The following is an 8,374-nucleotide window of genomic DNA, read 5'->3' as shown; positions in this document are numbered from 1 at the left end:
TGGTGAAATCGGTTTATCAATCGGAGTCATGATGAATTTTATATTAATTTCTGAACATGCGAGCTTTGCTTGTCGGGCTTGAACTTATAACTAATGGGCCCTAAGCTGTTAGTGGCCTACATTATAAATAAGTTATTGCAGTACAGAAATTACACACAACAGGTCACAAATTTTCGAAAAAACCTAGTATTTGTCTCTGACAGTGGCCGCCCCCTCCCCTCTGCTCGGTAAAATCCAGTCTTTGAATTTTGAATTACAGTCTGGTTTAACGGATCAAATTCGTTAATTCTCTCCTATAAACTTCTTATAGATTTTCTAGTGCAATCTATCAGAGGGATTAATTATCCGTTCGTGGACCTGATTGAAGAACACTTCGTCCATCAGTTCCAGGGATATACAACAAGAGCAGAGCAATCTGTTGGTGTCCATAATCTCGCTTCTAGATTGGAGGTAAAAATTTATAATTGTTATTTAATTTTTACACACACAATTTAATCGTTAAGTTTTGATACCCATTATGGAATCGTTCCATATAAAATTTTTAAACTTCCGCTGCATCGGGTATCAATTCTGATTGATCTGATCGCCGGGTTCTCCAACAGCACTGTGGCCATTCGGTTTTCAAAATGGACCCCGAAGTTCGAATTTGAAGCTGAATCCTCTATTGCTCCGGTCTGGATTCGTCTCCCAGACCTCCCTTTCCACCTTTATAACAAGAAATCTTTTTATGGTATTGCTCATTACCTTGGTAATCCCGTCAAAATTGATGTTGTCACAGCAGAAGGATCTCGTGTCTCCTTAGCCCGTCTTTGTGTGGAACTTGATGTTACTAAGGAACGTCCGTCTCATCTCTGGGTTGGGTGGGGTGATCATCGTCATTCAATTGAGGTGGTATATGAGAGAGTTCCTTTTTTCTGCTTGGACTGCAAAGTTCTTGGTCATTCCTCTGATATCTATTATTGCCATGGGAAGAATCCCATGCCTGCTAAAACTCGGCCCCAAGGGGCGCCCATTCCACCCTCTGCCAGGTTCCCGACTTCGGATCCTTCTTCCTCTGTTCCGAACCACGAGGATCTGGAATGGACCACCAAGAAGAAATGTCAATGCCCTGCTAAGCGTAAAGCCCCGGTCAAACCTCCTGTCGTCTCTAATCAGTTTGACCCCCTTTTAACACTAGCTGATTCCGAGTTACCTGATTTCTCAAACCAGGGTGAGTCTCTGATACCCCATTAGTCCATCGGAATCGTCTAGTCAAGGCGATCAGCATACTCAAATTTTAGCTCAATCGAAGTTCATTTACCCATCCAAAACAGCTGCCAAAGTTCCGAGTTTTTCGGCCGTCGCTGCGCCTCCAACCACCGGTGCTCCATTGGCCAAAAAAATTATATCAATGGATTCGTCTCTTCAAGGCGCTCCTACTGTCCAAATTTCATCAAATTTGAAGGTGGTTTGCCCGTCCAAATTGAAGCCGGAAGTCACGCCTGCACTGTTCACAGCGACGCTGCCGTTTCTTTTCCGATCCCGGCGCCGTCTGACATCCGATCATTGATCAGGACCCCGATCCGGAATCCTCATGTCCAGACGCTTCATATGCCTCTGGTTTCTAAGATTCCTATCGGTCCGATCGCCAGAAATTTCAGATCTACGCCTGCGCCAATCAACTCGCCTCCGCTGTCTGTTTCTCAGGCGATTTGCTCCGGCTCCGGTGGGAATTTTCTAATTACATTGGTCAAAATTCTCCCCTTGTTATGGGCAATCCATTGATGCTTCCAATTTTGCAATCGGCATCCCCAGTCAAAAACGCCCAAATTCCGGTGAGTTGTGGTTTTTCGGCGACTGAGTTGGCCCGAGTTGCTGTGTTTCCGCCCGAGTCTTCTGGTTTGGCCACCGGTTCCGGGCTCCCCTCGCCGTTGCCGATCGTCGCTGGTGGTCCAATTGGTGACTCGCGAGTTGACTCGGACGAGTCACCGAGTCAGCCCTCTCCTCTTGATTCGGTAGTCAACCCCTCGAGTTCTAGTGTTTTTCCTGCTCCGGGGGATGTTTCAGCTCATCCAGCTCCTATCCCTGCTATTCCTAGAATTTTTTTTTGTGATTCGGTGGCTTCTTCGTCCCCTGGACTGCTCTCCTTGAGTTTTGACAATGTTGCAGACTCTAAGATGGAGGATATTTCTCCGATTGTGCGCAATGGGATTCCCGGGATTTTGTTCCCGGATCAGGTTATTTCTGATCTTTCTGAGCCTTTTAAATTGGCCTTGGTTGGGCGTATTTCGGGTAATAGGGGGGACTCCAAATTCTGATCTTATTACTGCTTTTGATTGTGTGGGTTTGGTTGTCTCCCATTCTGTTCAATTCCTTCCTCGGGGCTTCATGGTGATTAATTTTTCTGCGGAAGTCGATTACTTGAAGTTTTGGAGTCAGCCTGTTATTTCTATCCATTCTGTTTCGATCCATTTCTCTAAATGGACTCTGGAGTTCAAATATTAGGAGGAATCTTCTATTTCCCCGTTTTGGTTAGGTTTCTAGATTTACCTCTGCATTTATTTGCCAAAAAGAGTCTTTATCCGATTGCTAAGATTCTTGGTAATCCCATCAAGATTGATGGCTTTACTGCAGAGGGTTCCAGGGGCTCTTTTGCCCGAGTTTGCGTGGAAATGGATGTTCTCGCGGCTCGTCAGGAGCAGATATGGGTTGGTTGGGGTGATCATAGCCAGGTTCTTCAGGTGGTTTATGAGAAAGTTCCTTTTTTCTATTCTCACTGCAAGTTGATGGGCCACTCTCTCGAGTTTTGCTCTCGTGCTGGCACTCCCTCCAGACCTCGTCGTCAGTGCCGCCGCAAGTCTCAGGGTTTGGCTTCACAGAGTTAGTCGACTGAGGGCCAAGTGCCCAGGGGTCAGTCTCTGGTTGTTTCTCCGAGTTTGGTGCCACCTTCTGGTGGGGTGCTTGTGCGCTTTGATGCTGGTTGGATGATTAAGAAAGGTAGAAGGAGGTCTCCTTCAATTCAAGGATGGGTTTTGCCTCAGTCTTTGGTGAACCCGTTTGATGCTCTCCGGGATATTGGTGAGGATTTGGCTCAGGATGGGGTTTCTGATGTTGCTGCCACCCTTTTTTCTCAGGAGTTGACCCTAGCTATTTCTTCTGATGATGTCCTTTCTTCCAGTGCTCCTTCGGTGATTACTGGTGATGGTGCTGGGCAGTCGCTTTTGGAGGCGCAGCCTTTGTCTGATTCTGTTCCCCCTGCTCAGGAGACTATTTTGGATTTGGTGGTTTCTCAGACCCAGTCTGTTGTACCTACTGATGTGTTGGATCCGGTGTATGTTCCCTCGGATCCCATTCGCTTCCCTTCTTTTGAGGTTGCTACGAGTGGAGCTCAGAGTGGTAGTTCCTCTGCTCTTTCTATTCGCACGCACTCTCAGAAGAGACAGAGTCAGAGATCTCAGCTGAGCAAGTGGAGTGGGCTTATGGAGCAGCCTCCTTGACTCAGATGCTGTGAGTTATGATATGCGTTTGGCAGTTTTATGTGGGCAATTACTGCAGGTTTCTCCCTGCCCACCAGTTTGATGTTTATTTTGGGCATCTGATGCCAGTTATGTTTTTACGTTATGATATACTTTATGTTTTGATGTTAATGTTTTTATTTCGGGAAGGTCTTGGTCTAGTCCCCTCTCTTTACTTATGCTTGTAATTAATTTTGTGGTATATACTGGTAGGGGTCTGCCTAACCCCCCGCTACCGGCGGTGTTTTAATAAAAAAAAAAAAAACCCTGAACCCTAAACCCTGAACCCTTAAATGAACCCTGAACCCTGAACCCTGAACCCTGAACCCTAAACCCTAAACCCGAAACCCTGAACCTTGAACCCTTGAACCCTGAACCCTAAAACCTGAAACCCCTAACAAAAAGTTGAAATGCTCTCAAAGAAAAAAAAAGAAATTATAGGTGATTTTGAACACTATTCACGCCCCTACATGTCAGACTTGCCGGCGTCGGTTTCTGGCTGGCCACCACCGGTTCCCTGTTCTCCTCCTCGTGGCGACCAACATACTAAAATTTCAGGGCAATAGATGTCCATTTACCCGTCCAAAAGCTTGTCCAAAGTTTTGGTTTTTTCTTCTCCCCACTACAAGAAAAACGGCCAAAGACAACGCTTTTTCCGCGTTGTTAATGTCCCCAAAAAAGCGTTGTCGTAGCCAGTGTTGTAAAAGACCACGCACAAAGACAACGCGGAAAAAGCATTTTCGTTTCTGGAAAAGACAACGCTTTTTTAAGCGTTGTCGTATCTAAAAACGACAACGCTTTTTCCACGTTGTCTTTGTCACAAAAAAGCGTTGTTGTAGCCAATATTGTAAAAGGCCGCGGTCAAAGACAACGCTTAAAAAGCGTTGTCGTTTTGAGCAAAGACATTGCATAAAAAGCGTTGTGATATTTGAAAAAGACAACGCTTTTTAAACGTTGTCTTTTTTTGTAACGACAAAGCTTTTTCCACCTACGATAACGTTTAAAAAGCGTTGTCTTTTCTCAAATAAAAAACAAAAAAAAATTAAAAATTTATATATAAATTTCAATATTATAAATAAACCAAAATTTGAAATTTCATAAATAAAATTTAATATACAATTTTTTAGTATTACAAGTCACTCAAAATTCTAATTCAATCATACTAGATTGAACTATAAAGTTAAATAAATTTCCTATAGTAACATACTTCATGCAAGATCCCCTGAGATCGAGAAGTAACCAACGCTCTTGTATAGCAGAAATGCTAAAATTATTAAACTAAATACTGGTAAAATTTCGGACATGCACCCATATCGGAAAGTCTCGCCAATTCCTGTTGTCTTTGAAGGATCTAACTTTAAGAACAAAGAGCTGACAGCCTGCTTCAATTGCCCAAGTTCAATTTCAATTCTGAGAAATGGAAGTGAATACAAAGCACGAGTGCCTGCAGAATTAATTAAAAAACACTGAGCAATCATTCTAACTTTCTTTCCTTCTACAAAGTGCAACACAGGAAGAATAAACTTGAGAATAGGCAGAAGGTGAAATGAAGTTCATGAAACAGAAGGAAACATTATCCATGTCTTATCAGCAATCACCACAGTAAGCGCATGCATCTTTTATTGAAGAGACATAATCAATGCACAAATTTTTTCTCACCAATTTCTATAATGGAGAACTAACACAGCATGTTGATTGTTCTCCTCTCTCAACCAAGAAAGGAGAGAACTATTGATTGCTATGAGAAGAAGGACAAGAAGTGTTCTAGGGCACGCTGACACATATGCATCATTAATGGAGAAACATAGGGAGTGACTGAGGTACAGAGAGCACATAAAAAAACTTGCACTTTTTCAGATAGTAAGGTTGTTTCCCTTGCTTTGCAGCTTCCCTCTCTTTCTGCTTGTGCTTGGCCAAAATTTCGTTCTCGGTATGCTTTTTTGTAGCAAACTTCAATTCTTTATCCTAGCATGGACAGAATAAATATAACTAACCTAGAAAACCCATGTCATCTTGAACTTGAGATACATAATTGACAAATGAACTTGCACAGCCAAACAAAACACAGTTTACTTTAATAGGAACTTACAATCCGAGCAATGTGATCCGGAAGTTCATTCTCGTAGAGAAAGTTATATCTCTTCTTGAACCTGCACATTACATGAAGAATAAATGTTTGAAATCAACCACAGGAGAGTGTCCGTGAAAGACTGTCAAAATAGGATACACCATGCTGTGTTACTTTCCCTAAGTTTGCAGACCACAGATAACAGCAAGTACCATCTTTTTTAGAAACCTGTTTCCCTCTCAACTTAAACACACACTACTCAGAGATGCAAGGCTACTGTCCATGAAAAAACAATAAACACAAAAGAGAGTTTTAATTTTAAAATTCTAAAGGATGTGGAAATAATAGGCCTGAGCGTTCCCAGTTTCGGTCATCGATGACCAAATTAAAAATTGTTACAGGATAAATCATCATATTGAAAACAAAAGAAATAGGAGGCTGGCTGAAGAAAAAAGCTTACCCTTCCACATCCAGGTTTCCACATAGTGATTCAAAACAAGGGTCACACACCACCTACATATAATCAGGCAGTAATTTAACCATAAACAAATTGGAGAGAAAGTCCTATGTCTGATTGCTTGGGCTAAGCATGAAATGAATATTGAAACCAACATATGAACAAAAAACAAAGCATATGTTGCCTAGAGAATATTTATCCAAGTAAGGGTGGGCAATATGCTGCTGTTTACGGACGAACGGTTTATGTTGAAAGAAAAACTTCGCACAATCAAAACTTAAAAAGCAAAAGACAAGCCTCACCCAAAAAGCCTAGATAATATTTAGTTATTTACCCAAGAAAGAGTCCATACAAAGCTACCCCCACCCTGCATGAAAAAAGATTAAGCTATCCTCCAAGCTTCACAGAAATGCATAAAGCCTTGGACCCCCTTTTACATCTACTCATTCTAGAACCCTCAGAAAGATGATTGCAGTTTCAGACAGAATGGAAGCATTCTCAAGTTAAAGCTTAGCAAATTGACATCCTTGAATGTAAATATTCATGATTGCCCATAAATCGATCACAAATTCAAAATTTCAGATGTACCAAAAGAGTCAACAGACTCAAACTCACTCCCCAATGTTCATGCCAAAACTCTTAGAACACGAGAGAGTAATATTTATCAAGAAAATACGCAAGAAGATTGAAGTTCAATCCAAGCAAAATTAACATAAATGGTTCAAGTATCCATGTATAAGGTAAGCATAAGGTTGTATAGCATGCCAATGCTCAATAGCCACACCAGATGGATTTTCAAATTTGTTGCTAATGATAGGCAACAATATTAAAACTTTACAAGCTAGTAGCTTCTGGGTCTGCAATAAAACAACATTTCAGAAACTTTATATCCACAAAATCCGGAATAAAAATTCTTTGTGGTTAGAGTATTTCTCAAATGAAATACAACAGAATGCGAATAAAGACAAGTAAAACTTACCCTTTTCGGAACTTGAACTACTTCTCTGAATCTACAAACAGGATTCTTGCTGCTAATCTCCATTGGCCTAAATGATAACACAATATAATAATATGAAACAGCGAAACCAAAAAAACTAAAATGTATATATAAGAACAAGCACATAAACAAGGACTAAACCTTTTCACATAAACAAGCCCCAAAAAATTGCAAAGTATTAAAAACAATAGTGTGCTGAAATCCAGAAATTTGTATGTGGCTATCAAGGGTCCAACAAGAATACCTCCGACGTCAGGGATTAAGAAGCCGTTCACCGCTTGTGCGTTTCCACAGACAAGAGAGTTTCTATTAGTGTAACAACAGCTTCAGGTAGATCTTCTGCAGTTTCCTATTCTAACTCCAAAATCCTGTTCTAACTTCAATACCAAACAAAAATGAAGTTACCTTCGTTATACCATCATGTGAACTAGTTTCATTAACTAAAATCAAAGGAACGTTACATCCGTACTTCGCATTGAGACTCTGCAAACAGTGGAAAACGGAAATACTCAAGACTATCTCGTTCAATATTTTTGGATGTGAACCTAGACAAAGACACATGAACTTTGTGAGAGCTTTGAGCATCTCGTGAACTAACTGGGCCCCAACTCCCAATCAACTAATGAAAAATTATACACATATATTATTAGAAGAAGCATCAAACACACACAGAAGTGAGAAACTAGCAGAGATATGTAATTAGCGTGTAAGATTTTTTTTTTTCAAAAAAGAACGACTTATTAATTAGGTTTTTCTATATTCAAATGAAATTCAGAATCCACAAGAAACCACCAGAAAATGCAATCGTGGACTCCAACAGTCCGATTAAATTTTGATTAAGTTCTAGGTTAGCAAATGGTGAATGAAGATTAACTATAACTATTTTCAGGATTTTAAAAATGTTAGCAGTTGCATAAATCAATGCAATGAAAAATATCATATATGAACCCACTACCCAGTGGGAAACATGTATGCAACATTCAACCCTAGAAAATAAGGCAGTAACTTATCTTGAACAAATGGAGGCACAGAGAATTCAGTTGCCAACAACAGAAGGGTTTTACCAGCTGTAAGTTTTAAAAAAGTACCTGAAGCTCGCTAGAACCGAGGAACCTGCCAGTACATGACCACTAGTAGACACCATGACAGGATCAACCACCAAAGCTTTCTTCACAAAATTAGTATAGTCAACAACCCACTGCATTCCTAGCAAAATATAAAATCAGAATACCAAAATACTGCTAAATATCTCTGACTTGAAATTCCTCAAGGCTTTGTCTTAGGATTTTGATTATCCCAGGAGAAGGAAGCATGCCTGTTTTCACCTAAGTTTCAGTAAAACAAAACAGCATGAGCAA

The sequence above is a fragment of the Henckelia pumila genome, chromosome 3, assembly GCF_033568475.1.
Source record: "Henckelia pumila isolate YLH828 chromosome 3, ASM3356847v2, whole genome shotgun sequence".
NCBI lineage: Eukaryota > Viridiplantae > Streptophyta > Magnoliopsida > Lamiales > Gesneriaceae > Henckelia > Henckelia pumila.
Note: the sequence above shows the minus strand (reverse complement) of the source record.